The sequence below is a fragment of the Chiloscyllium plagiosum genome, unplaced genomic scaffold, assembly GCF_037043375.1.
Source record: "Chiloscyllium plagiosum isolate Xiang-an unplaced genomic scaffold, Cpla_swu_hap1 HiC_scaffold_27, whole genome shotgun sequence".
Lineage (NCBI taxonomy): Eukaryota > Metazoa > Chordata > Chondrichthyes > Orectolobiformes > Hemiscylliidae > Chiloscyllium > Chiloscyllium plagiosum.
In genome coordinates, this window is record NW_028270165.1 from 87,308,596 (window position 1) to 87,324,202 (window position 15,607).

A 15,607-nucleotide genomic window follows, 5' to 3' on the forward strand; every position below is an offset into this window, starting at 1 on the left:
GAGACATGATTTCCCACGCGTAAAGCCATGTTGACTATCCCTAATCAGTCCTTGCCTTTCCAATACAGGTACATCTTGTCCCTCAGTTGGATTCTCTCCAACAACACCGACATCTGGCTATAGTTCTGTGGCTTGTCTTTACCACCTTTCTTTAACAGTGGCACAACGTTAATCAACCTCCAGTCTTCCGACACCTAACCTGTGACTATCAATGATACAAATATCTCAGCAAGAGGCCCAGCAATCACTTCTCTAGATTCCCACAGAGTTCTAGGGTACACTTTTTCAGGTCCTGGGGATTTATCCACCTTTATTCATTACAAGGCAGCCAGCACTTGCTCCTCTGTAATATGGACATTTTTCAAGATGTCACTATCTATTTCTCTACATTCTATATCTTCCATGTCCTTTTCCACAGTAAACTCTGATGGAAAATACCAGTTTAGTATATCCCCCATCTCCAGCGGTTCCACACAAAGGCCACCTTGCTGATCTTTGAGGGGCCCTATTCTCTCCCTACTTATTCTTTTGTCCTTAATGTATTTGTAAAAACCCTTTGGATTCTCCTTAACTCTAGTTGCCAAAGCGATCTCATGTCCACTGTTTTCCCCTCCTGATTTCTCTCTTAAGTATACTCCTACTGCCTTTATACTGTAAGGCTTCACTCGATCTATCCTGTCTATACCTGACATATGCTTCCTTCATTTTCTGAACCAAAGCCTCAATGTCTCCAGTCATCCAGCATTCCCTATACCTACCAGCATTTCCTTTCACCCTAACAATAATATACTTTCTCTGGATTCTAGTTATCACAGTTCTGAAGGCTTCCCATTTTCCAGCCATCCCTTTACCTGCAAACATTGGTGCACAATCAGCTTTTGAAAGTTCTTGCCTAATACCGTCAAATTTGTCCTTCCTCCAATTTAGAATTTTTGAGCAAAATAGAATGTATCTGCAAATGTAATGATGCAAATACAAATTCATCCCCATGGAGAGTGTGGTTCTATGTGTGTAATAGAGAAACCCTGTTTCCATGCTGTATATCTATATGTCTATTTGATAACAGATGCTTTATTTCTGTTGGTGCAAGTATGGTTGTAAATCATAGCTGGATATTAATATTTAGATGTAAGGGAGAAAGAATTCCTCAGGTAGAGCACTATCAGAATCCTGGGAGACCCCGACTTCAGATTTACTTGGACTGGTTGACAGTCTGGAAGATTATGGATTGGGTCTCGATTGACTAAATATTTTATTTTTCCCGAAAACGTAAGAGGGGCATAAGAGCTTCAGCAGAAATCCAGCAGAGCTGAGAACAGACCAACATCTTACTCTGTGGGAACAGGGAGATCAACAGAGGACAGAGAAATCCGGACCTGAAATCCAAGCTGACACCAGACTACCCTGTGATCAGTGCTTTGATGAGCAGCACCAACCCTCTACCTTTACTGAGCTTCCCATTTGACTACCCCCTCAATATTCAGGATCCAGTCCTTGCGATCCTGAAGCCATGTCCCTGTAAGGAGTCTCAGATCATAATTATTCTCTTCAATGTGTTCAGTCAATTCATTCACTTCTGTTACAATGCAGCACACATTCAGTTTTTAGTTTCAGTTTTTGTGATCTTCTGAATCCAGTTTTGATTGCTGGTATATTTACTCTCCTTGTCCCTTTCTATCATTCTCTGATGTTCATTTCCACATCACGACATTGCTCACCAGCCTTGATTTGGATTGGCCAGGCTAAATTGCCCATAGTGTCCAGGGATGTGCGGGTTATTTGGGTTAGTCTTGGGAAATGCAGGGTTATAGGTTCACAGTAATAGAAGCAGGAGTCAGCCATTTGGCCTGTCCTGCCTGCTCTGCCATTCATTAAGATTATGGCTGATCTATCCATCATCTCAGCTCCTCCTCCCTGCAGTGTCCCAACTATCCTTAATTCCCCAATTATGCAGAAACCCATCTAATTGTGTCTTGAATATACTTAACGAAGCTGCCTTCTCTGCTTCCTTGGGCAGAGACTTCCATAGTTTCACTACTCTCCAGGAAAAGCAGTTCCTCATCATCTCTGTCCTAAATCTACTTCCCTTAATCTTGGGGCCTAGTCTCATCTACCAGCAGAAATGACTGGATAGGGTAGGGTTTCATCCCCACAGTGCAATGAATTCTCACTTTCCACCAAATCCCAGATGTACTCACTCACTCAGTTGCTGTCTCACAAATGAAAGATTTCATTGTAACTTCTTCAGCTCTGAGTAAGGGCAAAACATTTTTGAAAGCTGCTCTGAAAGTCCAGTCTTCACAACATCACTTCTGCTTTCACTGAAGATGATTAAAGTCATACAGCACAGAAACAGACCCTTTGGCCCAACTCATCCGTGCCAACTATATATCACAAACTAATCTAGTCCCATTTGCCAGCATTTGACTCATCCCTCTAAATCCTTCCTATTCAAGTACCCATCCAGTGGCTTTTAAATGTTGTCGTTGTACCAGCCTTACCACTTCCTCTGGCAGTTCGTTCTATACACGTTCCACCCTCTGTCTGAAAGTATGTTGCCCCTCAGGTCCCTTTCCCTGCTCACCTTAAACTTCTGCCTCTTTAGTTCTGGACTCCCTGACCATGGAGAAAAGACCTTGGGTATTCACCCTATCCATGCCCCTTCTCAACTTCTTTAAAGGTTACCACTCAGCCTCTGATGCTCCAAAGAAAATATCTCCCTGGCCTATTCAGCCTCTTCCTGCAGCTCAAACCCTCCAAATCTGGCAACAGCCTTCTTAATATTTTCTGACCCCTCTCAAAGTTTCATAACATCTTTCCTACATCAGAGAGACCAGAATTGAATGCAGTATTCCAAAAGTGGCCTAACCAATGTCCTGTACAGTCGCAAAATGATCTCCCAGTTCCTATGCTGAATGCTCTGGCCAATAAAGGAAAGCATACCAAACACCTTGTTCACTATACTGTCCATGTAAAACTCCACCTTCAAGGAACTATGAACCTGGACTCCACGGTCTCTTTGTTCTGCGACACTCCCCTTAACTGTGTCAGTCCTGCCTGGATTGCTGGACCAAAATGCAACATCTCACATTTCTCTGAATTAAACCCCATCTGCCACTCCTTGGCCCATCCGATCAATTCTAATTTATGCTAAACTCTCTTTCCTCTCTTATTCCCTCGAAGCTGAAAATCTCTGTCCCACATACTCTCCCTCCATTCTCTCATTGCTGAACCTAATCCCTGCTGTACCTCATCCTGAAGGGTCTGTTTCATGCTGATTAACAGGCCCACACTCAGGGGGATCTAATGGAAATATACAGAATACTGAATGGCCTGGACAGAGTTGAGTTTCAGAGGATGTTTCCATTGGTAGGAGAGACTAGAACCAGAGGGCACAGCCTTCGAGAAAAGGGAGGGTGTTTTAGAACGCAGGTAAGGAGATACTTCTTCAGTGAAAGAGTGGTGAATCTGTGGAATTCATTTCTACAGAAGGTTGTAGAGGCCAGGTCACTGAGGATATTTAAAGACTGAGGTAGATAGGTTCCTGAGTATCATGGGGATGGAGAGTTCCAGGGAGAGCGGGGTTGAGAAATCTATCAGCCATGATTGAATGGTATGAACAGACCTGATGGGCTGAATGGCCTAATTTTTGCTCCTATGTCTTATGGTCTCTTGCTGTCCTGGTAAGAGTGAGAGAATTGGGAGCAGGAGTTGGCCATTTGGTCTTTCGAGCCTGCACAAGCATTGCACAGATCATAACTGAATATGGATCTACTTACATCTAGGTGAATAGGCTGGAACTTTTTCACTGGAACATAGGAGGTGACCTTATTGAGGTTTATAAAATCACGAGGGGCATAGATGAGGTCAATATCAGCTATTGTTTCAAGAATAGGGAGCAATCTTTTTAAGGTGAGAGGAGAAAAATTTTAAAAACACATGAGGAGCACATTTTTCGTTTAAGAGCGTGGAGTGTGTGTCAAATGAATGCCCAGAGGAAGTAGTGAATGCAGGTACAGTAACAACATTTAAAATAAATTTGAATAAGTGCACAAATAGAAAAGTTTCAGAAAGATATGGGCCAAACATTGACAGGTGGGACTAGTTTAGTTTGTGAATATAGTCAGCATGGACTAGTTGGACTGAAGGGTCTGTTTCTGTGCTGTACGACTCTGTAACTGTTCTATACTGGTCTTAAAACCATTTTCTTGCCTTCCCCAAAAACCATCCACTTCTTTGTTCATCAAAGTCAAATGAACTCAGCCTTAAATACATTCAATGACCGGCCTAACTGCTGAAAGACATCCACACTTCTGAACTCAATTCCTCTTACTAATATATCACTTGCTTTGCTCATTGCTTGCTGCACCTGTCTGACAACTGGCAGTAACTGGTTTCGAAGGACGCTGAGGCCCCTTTGTCCATCCACACATCTTTCCTGATGAAGAGCTCGTGCCCGAAACGTCGACTCTCCTCCTCAGTTGCTGCCTGACCTGCTGTGGTTTGCCAGCGCCACACTTTTCAACTCTGATCTCCAGCATCTCACTTTCGCCACATCTCAACATATCACTACATAAACAATGCACCTCCTTTCTGCTTTTTATTTTGCATACATCAAAGGCTATACCTTCACATTGTGGCACTGCGTTTGCAAAGTGAGACACAGACCTGGATCAAATTTTCCAGAGTCTGTCCCCTCCCTCGATTCACTCTTTCCTTTCAGTTGCTACAAATCAATAATTGAACCCCAGAATGAAAAGAAAATGGAAAACGTGGTGACAAAAACACTATTGTACTCACAAATTTTAGACAGAGGAAGGAATTTATAGTCTGGGGTGAGATTTAATCTTCATTCAGTGACATAAGAGCAGCATCAGCAGCTTCAGAGCTCACGGTCCAACTTCCGCATTTCGACAACGGCCGACTCTGATTGGCAGAAGGACCAGACTCCTTCGGATCTTCCAAGGTTCTCCATTGGTCCATGGAAAGGAGCTCGTGCGCCTTTTCTGCGGACACCCAGGAGTATACGCAGTACAGTGCTGACACCGGCAGCCATGCGCAGTGCTTACTGACACCGTGGAGCATGCTCAATATGCTCTGTCACGATGCTGGTATTACTGACAAATTTTAGAGTTAAAAATCACAAAACATCTGGTTATAGTCCAACAGGCTTATTTGGAAGCACGGGCTTTTGGAGCGCTGCTCCTTCATCAGGTGGTTGTGGAGTATAACATGGTAACACAGAATTTATGATCGTCTGATCTTATACTCCACAACCGCCTGATGAAGGAGCCACGCTCCGAAAGCTAAGTGTTTCTAAACAAGCCGATTGGACTGTAACCTGGTGTTGTGTGATTATTAACTTTGTACACCCCAGCCCAACACGGGCACCTCCAGATCATGACAGATTTCAAGTGTCCAAATGCGAATACGAGAGAAAAATGCCAACACCATTTTTTCCTTTGTGCCTCGACGTTTTGTTCCTTTTGCATTTTGTCTGGCTGCTCAACGTTCCTGACTTTACCCCAGGGTAGAGGTATTCCAAAACTAGAGGGTATAGGTTTAGGGTGAGGAGGAAAGATTTGAAGAGATTCAAAAGACTCGGCATAGAACATTCACCCTCACCTTGACCTCTTTCCACCTATCACATTTCCGACGCCCCTGCCCCAAGTCCCTTCTCCCTACCTTTTATCTTAGCCTGCTGGACAAACTTTCCTCATTCCTGAAGAAGGGCTTATGCCCGAAACGTCGATTCTCCTGTTCCCTGGATGCTACCTGACCTGCTGCGCTTTTCCAGAAACACGTTTTCAGCTCTGCTCCAGCATCTGCAGACCTCACTTTCTCCTCATAGAACATTCACCCCCTACAGGGCGAAAGTGACGACTGTAGATGCTGGAGATTAGGGTCGAGAGTGTATGCTGAAAAACCACAGCAGGTCAGGCAGCGTGCGAGGTGCAGGAGAATCGACGTTTCCGGCAAACCCCTTCATCAGGAAATAGCTATGTGGAATTGCACAGCTGTCGCATAATCGAGTGGGTCTGCATGGGATGCTGCTGGGAAGGTCGGTGTGAATGGCCTGTAGGGATGATATGATTCCACTGCCTTAGCCACGCGTATATTGAGAAATGATTGCCCCAAGTCTGCTGTGGGAGGAGTGGGTTCGTTCGTGGGACACTGATACCAGTTCTGGGGAAGGTAGGATTGTGCTGTCTCTCTCTTCACACTCTGCGCACCCCCCCGTCCATTTTCTCCCCACCCACTGCCCCCTGCCCATTCTCTCTCCCCACACTGCACCCCCATTCTCTCCACATAACCCTCTGAACACCAGTCCTTCCCAACCCCCAACCTCTGTCCCCCTCTCCATTTCTCTCCCTTCTCCACACCCACCACCGCCCCTCCCCCTCCTTTCTGGTGCCTCAGCCCTCTTTGATCGCTGTATCAAACCCTTTTAAGGAGAGAGAGAGAATGGGTGGTGACGATTCTACCTGGGAACAGGGTGTGCGAGAAATGACTGATTTTTAAAATTGAGAATAGCTAAAATCGTATATTCAGAAACGTTGTTAAAGTCTGGAAGAATGTTCTTTTCTTAAAAAAAAAACAAGCTGTAGAAACCTTTCTGAAACTTGCATTGATATATGCACAGTTCGGCCACAACCAAGGACAGGCTGCAGGAGTGAATGAGTGAATAAAAGACAAGTCCCACCTCGCCCATGAGGAGAAAGTGAGAACTGCAGATGCTGGAGATCAGAGTCGAGAGTGTGGTGTTGAAAAAGCACAGCAGGTCAGGCAGCATCCAAGGAGCAGGAGAATCAACGTTTCAGACATAAGCCCTTCACCTTGCCCTCTCCAGTGTGTGTTGTGAAACTGCTTAATCATTTCTCGTGGCCGAGCAGAGGCTGTTAACAAGTTTGGAACACACGAGAATGACCTCAACTGAGACCTTGGATTCATGTCTCACTACAGGAGACCCAGCTACACAATACACACACAAACTCTCTCTTTCTCTCTCTCTCTCTCTCTCTCACACACACACACACACACACATACTCAAGTACTCACACGGTCGTGCAGACCCTCTCTGATAGACAGGCTCTCTCTCAGACACACATTGATACACTCCTCACACTCACATCCATGCACACACCTTCTCACACAATTATACTCCATCACACGCACACTTTACCCAGCATGCACACGCACACACACAGACGCTCTGTCTCATGCATTCACTCGCACATAGAAGTCTTTGGGGTGAATTGCATTTGCATGATTTTCTATTTGGAAATTGAACCAGTCTGACTCAGGACTGGGATACAGAAAGACTCTAACCTCACAGCTCTCATGCGTTGTCTGACCTGAGGTGTCACCTCCCTTTATAAAACATTAAGTTACCTGGAGAATTTTACTAAAAAAAAGTTCTGGGATTTACAGATTAATGAACCGAAATCTGCAACCCATTTTAAAAGATGAAAGACTTAACAGGTTTCTTCAATATATCATTTATGTTGCATGACACTATAATCTTTTGCTATACATTCTGTGTCTTACCATCCTACTCAACAACTACCTGATGAAGGAACAGCGCTCCAGAACCTAGTGCTTCCAAATAAACCTGTTGGACTATACCCTGGTGTTTGTGTCATTTTAAAACTTTGTTTCCAGTGAATACAGCCCACACCTCCCACTGTTGCCAGTAAACTTTGCAATTCCAATGAAACAATAAACCTGCAGTCCTGAAAAATTTACAATTTCGAACAATACTAGCTACTCATTCACTGCTCCTTCTGAGACATGACATTGGAAACTCGGTGCTGGTGGCTGAAAGAAATGAGAAGCTGTTGGATCTCACAGCTTTCAATGAGAGTTTAAGCCTGACGGTGAGTTCAGGTAACCTTTACTGCGACCCAACTTTGTTACAGCTTCAGATCTCCACATCACAAGGCGTACAAAAAGTAGCTTTTCTTTAAAAAAAACACCTCAAGCTCAAAGTGCACGCACTCCCCCCCACTCCACCCACCACACTTTCTTTATGATTGGTCAGTTGAGTTGTCCCTTTGTAATTGGATCCTTCGCACAGCCGGGTAAAGCATGCAGCTGGGACGACTGAGTGAATCCTTTCCCGCAACGGCAGTTTCCATCACTGAAAAGGACATGAGTGAATCAGATGGGTTTTTGCCCTCTGAAAATGGTTTCATCCTGAGATTCTGAAGTCCAGACTACTGACCGAATCCCAATTCTGCCATCTGCCGCGACGGGATTCGAACATGAGAGTCCCCAGAGCGGGGTTGTTAGCGGCGCTCGGCCATCGCTCCTTCCACCCGCCCTGCGATGGCACGTGAACGCGCTGGTGCCTCCCCAGGTGGGAGGAGCAGGTGAAGCCCTTCCGGCACTGACAGCAGGTGAATGGCCTCTCTCCGGTGTGGACCCACTGGTGGGTCAGCAGTGCAGCTGACTGAGTGAACCCCCTCCCGTACATGGGGCAGTGAATGGCTTCTCTCACTTGTGGACCCACTCGTGCGTCTGCAGATGGCTGATCCGACTGAAGACCTTCCTGCACACCGAGCAGGTGAATGGCCTCTCCCCGCTGTGAATACGCCTGTGGGTTTCCAGCAGGGATGGGGAAGGGAATCCTTTCCCTCAGTCCCCACATTTCCACAGTTTCCCCATTGGGAGAGCTTTCCTTGTGTTGGTCTGGGTTTGAAATTACAATCAGAACGGGGACATAGTCTATCCCCACCGTGAGGGATGAGACTTTGATTCCCCCAAGCTGAGTAAATGGTGTGAAGCACTTTTCACAGTCAGCGCACTGAATCTCCCTCACTCGGTGTCTCAGTATTCTTCCTGCCGCACCAGTGTCCAAAATCTTTCAAGCAAACAAAAGCAAACATGTCTTCTTGATTGGAATGGCTGCTGATATTCAAGTCCCAGTGAATCAAGTGGATCTGTCAGAAGTTGATGTATCATTTGTTTTCAGATTTCCTTCGGCACGTCTTCCTGCAAAAAAAAAACCTCACAAAATAAGTGATCATTGGCGGGACACTTAAACGAACATAACATAGGTGGCAGTTCCCGTAGTTTGCCAGATGCCTGCTGATCACATAATACCCAGCACACAGAAACCTGAAATACATCATGCAGCCAGATAGGCTTAGGTGTGTTTAGAGGAAAACTTCGTTCAAATCTAATCTAATCTAATCTAAAACTAAATACGTGTACACATTTAAATCAATATGCCAATCCTTTCAATGCGGCTCAGTTCCATGAGAAACTATACTTTTAATTGTGAACATGAGGAAAAAGGCAATCATTTTCCAGGGTGCAAACTGCATACGTGCCAAACTGAGGGAATACACAAGGAAAATACCTAAAAGAGAGATAGAAAGTATTTGAGCACCTTTGCAGAATCTGTTCCCTCTCTGGATTCACTCCAGTTGCTACAAGTAAACCTCCCTGGGGGTCAGGCAGCCCTGCATCGGGAAGCACTGGGATGGTCAACTATGACCAGTTTACATGGAGAACACATCTCCACATTAAGCAGATTCGAGGCAAACTTTCCTTCCTTCCACTTAAAGTTCAAGACCCCTCAAAGCGAAATTCCCCAGGTAAGTTTGGAAGAATTTCTTCCAGGTGTTCACTAATCATTTCTATGAGCACTTTGTTAAAGTTTGAATATTGCGAGTTTTGAAAATTAGTGATTCTGAGCGAAATCACAGTTCGAAAAACAGAATGTGGGAATTTCGACAGAGTTTATTTTTGCACATCGACGATATGTCTGCACAACAGCATATGTCACGACAGCAGTGAAGATCTTTTGACGTCATTCTCAAACGTGCCTGCCACACGCCAGATGAAAATCTGAATACTTCTCTGGAAAAACTGCCGATCAATGCGGGAGAATGGCACAACGCGTGCATGTTGGGACCATAATCCAAAAGAGAAACCATTGTCTCCTATTCACTCAATGTCGTCTTTAGCAGCCTTCCCGTATAACGGCGCACTGTTGTGCACCTCGCCTTCTCATCTGCTTCCCAAAAAACTTCGACGTAAATATTTCACATTGATACACAGGCCCAGTTAATATTTGCTTGTCGGCGATATGTCTACCGGTGCGTGATGGGAGCATAACCCAGAAGGGAAACCATCTTTCCTATTCACTCAAAGTCGTCTTTAGCAGCCTTCCCATATAACCTCTGAGTGGTCTCCTGTTCTCTGTATCCTATGTTGAGGAAAGCAATGCTTGTCACTGGCCACTCGGTTGTCAGAGATAAGTTTCGAAACAGTGGACGGGACAAACAGCAGCAGGGAGACAGAATGAGAAGCAGCTGTTCTGGAAACTCTTCGTCACTTGCAATTCTTAGAGCAATGTCAAATGTATTTCACACTAAGCAAGTCTCAGCTGGCTCAAGAGGTGTGTGGTGGGTGGGGCAATAGCCGCTGTTTGGCTTGTTGGTCGAGGCGCGTGACTCTCAGGTAGAGTCTTTAACTGTGCAGACTTGTGCGCGGTCCTGGATTCAAATCCGAGACGAGGCTGCGTCTCTTAACTTGATTTGTGCAAGTTAAGAGACGCACAACTTTCTCAAAAAGTACCTTCGTGAAACGAGGTTGGGCTGCCTGGAGTACGAATGGGGCAGAAAACAGGGAAGTGAAATGGTTGGAGATCGCGTTGAACAGGTTGACGTTAGTGGTGCGGTATTTGAGGAATGTCAGCAATAAAGGCAGATTGAAAAATTGGGCGAGCTCTCCTCGGAGAACCGAACTTTTCCAAGTCAGTAGGGGCCGAGAAACAGGAAATAATGCTGTGAAAATGCTCCCATGCCTGAAAGGATCGATAGTGATTCGGCAGAGCTTTCACGTCAGGAGGACGAGCGAATGCAGTAGACGAGGTTGCGGCAAATATGCAGGTAAAGTGCTGCTTCACCTGGAAGGTATGTTCGAGCCTGGAAGGACATTCAGGAGGGAGCGGGTAAATTGTGTTTCTGAGTGAAGTCACGGTTCGTAAAAACAGAATGTGGCAATTTACACAGAGTTGATATTTGCTTGCCGGCGATATGTCTGCCGGTGCGTGATGGGAGCCTAACTCAGAAGGGAAACCATCTTTCCTATTCACTCAATGTCGTCTTTAGCAGCTTTCCTGTATAACGGCGCACTGTTGTGCATCTCGCCTTCTCATCTGCTTCCCAAAAAACTTCGACGTAAATATTTCACATTGATGCACAGGCCCAATGTGCACAGTTGAGATGACACACTCGTGGAGGTCTGCGGGGTCTTCCCCTGTTCTCTGTACCCTATGTTGAGGAGGGCAATGCTTGTCACTGGTCACTCCAGTGTCAGAGAAAAGTTTAGAAAGAAAACGGTTTAATTTTCTGCCAGTAGAGAGGGCCCGGTTCCTGGGGACGGGCAAACGGCAGCAGAGAGACAGAATGAGAAGCAGCTGTTCATAGAGTCATAGAGATGTACAGCGTGGAAACAGACCCTTCGGTCCAACCCATCCATGCCGATCAGATATCCCACCCCAATCTAGTCCTGCCAGCCAGCACCCGGCCCATATCCCTCCAAACCCTTCCTATTCATATATCCATCCAAAAGCCTCTTAAATGTTGCAATTGTACCAGCCTCCGCCACTTTCTCCGGCAGCTCATTCCATGCACGCACCACCCTCTGCGTGAAAATGTTGCCCCTTAGGTCTCTTTTATATCTTTCCCCTCTCACCCTAAATCTCTGCCCTCTCGTTCTTGACTCTCCGACCCCAGGGAAAAGACTTTGCCTATTTATCCTATCCATGCCCCTCATAATTTTGTAAACCTCCATAAAGTCACCCTTCAGCCTCCGACGTTGCAGAGAAAACAGCTCCAGCCTGTTCAATGTCAACTATACTTCACTCTGAGCAAGACTCAGCTGGTTCAAGAGGTAGAGTGGGGCCGCAGCGAGCTCGGCGGTGTGGCTTGTTGGTCTAGGGGTATGATTCTCGCTTTGGGTCTTCGTCGACGCAGACGTGCGAGAGATCCCGGGTTCAAATCCCGGACGAGCCCGCGTTTACGTGGCTCGTGCAAAAGTGGCTGCTTAATTTTCTCAAAAAGCACCTTCGTTCAACGAGGTTGGGCTCCCTGGCGTACCAATGGGACAGAAAGCAGCGAAGTGAAATGATTGGCGATACCGTTGAATAGGTTGACGTCAGTGGTGCGGTGTTTGAGGGCGATCAGCGATGAGGGTCGATTGGAAATTTGGGACAGCTCTCTTCGGAGAACAGAAGTTTCAAAATCTGGCCCGATTGAAGCTTTCCAAGTCATGCGACGTCGAGACAGACAAAGTAATGTCGTCAAAATGCTCCCACGCCTGAAAGGATCGGCAGTGTTTTAAAGTCATGAGGAAAAGAACCAAAAGTGACATTAGGAAGAATGCTTTCGTACAGGGAGTGGTGGTTGGGGTCAGTAAATCCCTAACTGACACTGACAGATGCATTAGACGCAAACGGGAATTCGGTGGTCATGTTTAAAGTAACAATGTGTAGAATTACATGGAGAAGGCAAGAGAATGATTCGAATAGAGACCCACGTTCACTTACTGTGTCGACCCAGCAGAGCGAAGCTGGGACGCATGGCGTCTATTCAGAGTGAAATCACAGTTCGACCAACAGAATGTGGGAAGTTAGAAAAAGTTGATATTGACACAGCCTCCATACGTCTGCGCAACACCATATAAGACGACAGCAGTGGAGATCTTTGACATCAGTCTCGAACGTGCATGCCACGCGCCCGACGAAAGGCTGAAAGGACCTGTGGAAGAAGTCACGTTGTGTAGGAGCAGAGTGTCGCAGCGGGAGCGTGCTGGGCCCATAACCCAGAGGTCGATGGATCGAAACCATCCTCTGCTATTATTCACTGTCTCCTTGAGCGATTTTCCTTTGTGATGGCACTCTGTTCGGCATTCAGAGTTCCTGAGTGTCTGAATGCCCCGTATCATACCAATTCTGTCGCGAAACTCACACCGTTCAAGTGACGTGCTTTTGGAGGTCTGAGTGGTCTTCTCCTGTTCTTCGTCGGTTTCCTTTGAACTGAACCGCAAACCCACTTCTCTGAGATGCCAATGAGCTGATAAAGTTGAAACGCATGCCTTGTGGTTTCGTGCCTTCCCTGCAGTAGTGCACCACGCCGGTTCCGACGTGTATGACAAGACGATCCGCATGTCAGAAACCGCATCCCGGGGACAGAATGACAAGCAGATATTCCGGAAACTCTTTGCTGCTTGCAATTCTTGGAGCAAAGTGGAATGTATTTCACACTGAGCAAGTTTCAGCTGGTTCAGAGTCTCCAGTGTACATTGCTCTCTTTCCCGCCAACTCAGAGTGAGAACAATAGGAGAGACAAAGGAGTGAATAACGATCAGTGTGGGCGGGTGAATAGCTGTTAATGGAGACCGTTAGTGGCTAACAATAAGTAGTGTGTCGTAGCAGACTATGTGATAACAAGGGGCTCGTATGTGTGTGGTAGGGGTCAAGGACATGGGGGATTTCAGGTCCTAAAGTCATGCAACTCGATCTTGAAGACCGGAGGGCTGTAGGGTTTTGAAGTGGAATATGAGGCGTTGTTCTTCCATCTGGAGCTGAGCTTTGCTGGAGCACTGCTACAAGCCTGAGACAGAGATGTTGGCCAGGGAACAGGGTGGCGTGTTAAAGTGGCAGGAAAGCAGAAGCTCAGGTCCTTTATTTGCGGGCAGAACCGAGATGTTCTGCGAAGCAGTCACCCAGTTCATACTTCATGCTCTGTTGGGGAAACGACACTATGAGCAGCGGATGCAGTAGACTAGGTTGCGGCAAATGTGCAGGTAAAGTGCTGCTTCACCTGGAAGGTATGTTCGAGCCTGGAAGGATATTCAGGAGGGAGCGGGTAAATTGTGCTTCTGAGTGAAGTCACGGTTCGTAAAAACAGAATGTGGCAATTTAGACAGAGTTAATATTTGCTTGCCGGCGATATGTCTGCCGGTGCGTGATGGGAGCCTAACTCAGAAGGGAAACCATCTTTCCTATTCACTCAATGTCGTCTTTAGCAGCTTTCCCGTATAACAGCGCACTGTTGTGCATCTCGCCTTCTCATCTGCTTCCAAAAAAATTTCGACGTAAATATTTCACATTGATGCACAGGCCCAATGTGCACAGTTGAGATGACACACTCGTGGAGGTCTGCGGGGTCTTCTCCTGTTCTCTGTACCCTATGTTGAGGAGGGCAGTGCTTGTCACTGGTCACTCCGGTGTCAGAGAAAAGTTTAGAAAGAAAACGGTTTAATTTTCTGCCAGTAGAGAGGGCCCGGTTCCTGGGGACGGGCGAACGGCAGCAGAGAGACAGAATGAGAAGCAGCTGTTCATAGAGTCATAGAGATGTACAGCGTGGAAACAGACCCTTCGGTCCAACCCATCCATGCCGATCAGATATCCCACCCCAATCTAGTCCCACCTGCCAACACCCGGCCCATATCCCTCCAAACCCTTCCTATTCATATATCCATCCAAAAGCCTCTTAAATGTTGCAATTGTACCAGCCTCCGCCACTTTCTCCGGCAGCTCATTCCATGCACGCACCACCCTCTGCGTGAAAACGTTGCCCCTTCGGTCTCTTTTATATCTTTCCCCTCTCACCCTAAATCTCTGCCCTCTCGTTCTTGACTCTCCGACCCCAGGGAAAAGACTTTGCCTATTTATCCTATCCATGCCCCTCATAATTTTGTAAACCTCCATAAAGTCACCCTTCAGCGTCCGACGTTGCAGAAAACAGCCCCAACCTGTTCAATGTCAACTATACTTCACTCTGACCAAGTCTCAGCTGGTGTGGCTCGTTGGTCTAGGGGTATGATTCGCGTTTTGGGTCTTCGTCGACGCAGCCGTGCGGGAGATCCCGGGTTCCAATCCCTGACGAGCCCGCGTTTCATGACTTGTGCGAAAGTGCCTGCTTTATTTTCTCAAAAAGCACCTTCGTTAAACGAGTTTGGGCTCCCTGGATTCCCAATGGGACAGAAAGCAGCGAAGTGAAATGATTGGAGATAGCGTTGAATAGGTTGACGTCAGTGGTGCGGTGTTTGAGGGCTGTCAGCGATGAGGGTCGATTGGAAATTTGGGACAGCTCTCTTCGGAGAACAGAAGTTTGAAATCTGGCCCGATTGAAGCTTGCGAAGTCGAGACAGAGAAAGTAATGTAGTCAAAATGCTCCCACGCCTGAAAGTTTCGGCAGAGTTTTAAAGTCACGAGGAAATAAACCAAAAGTGACATTAGGAAGAACGTGGTTGGGGTCAGTAAATCCCTAACTGACACTGACAAAGAGGCAGATTCATTAGACGCAAACGGGAATCCGGTGGTCATGTTTAAAGTAACAATGTGCAGAATTACATGGGGAAAGCAAGAAAATGATACGAATAGAGACCCACGTTTACTTACTGTGTCGACCCAAGCAGAGCGAAGCGTCTGTTCAGAGTGAAATCACAGTTCGGCCAACAGAATGTTCGAAGTTAGAAAAAGTTTATATTTACACAGCCTCCATACGTCTGCGCAACACCATATAAAGCGACAGCAGTGGAGATCTTTGACATCAGTCTCGAACGTGCATGCCACGCGCCAAACGAA

The 15,607-nt window shown here is 46.4% G+C and overlaps 1 protein-coding gene, 1 non-coding gene and 1 pseudogene across 2 annotated transcripts in view; 2 read left to right on the top strand and 1 right to left on the bottom strand.

The window, feature by feature from the left end:
• The window catches only part of LOC122545194 (uncharacterized), a 785,061-nt gene that overhangs the window by 175,203 nt on the left and 594,251 nt on the right, over positions 1 to 15,607 (bottom strand). The gene's annotated exons all lie outside the window — the stretch shown is intronic.
• The window catches only part of LOC148144882 (uncharacterized), a 127,309-nt pseudogene that overhangs the window by 27,947 nt on the left and 83,755 nt on the right, over positions 1 to 15,607 (top strand).
• On the top strand, positions 11,940 to 12,029 carry trnap-ugg (transfer RNA proline (anticodon UGG)). The gene is given in 2 exon segments: positions 11,940 to 11,975; positions 11,994 to 12,029. It is a non-coding gene; the product is annotated as a tRNA-Pro (tRNA).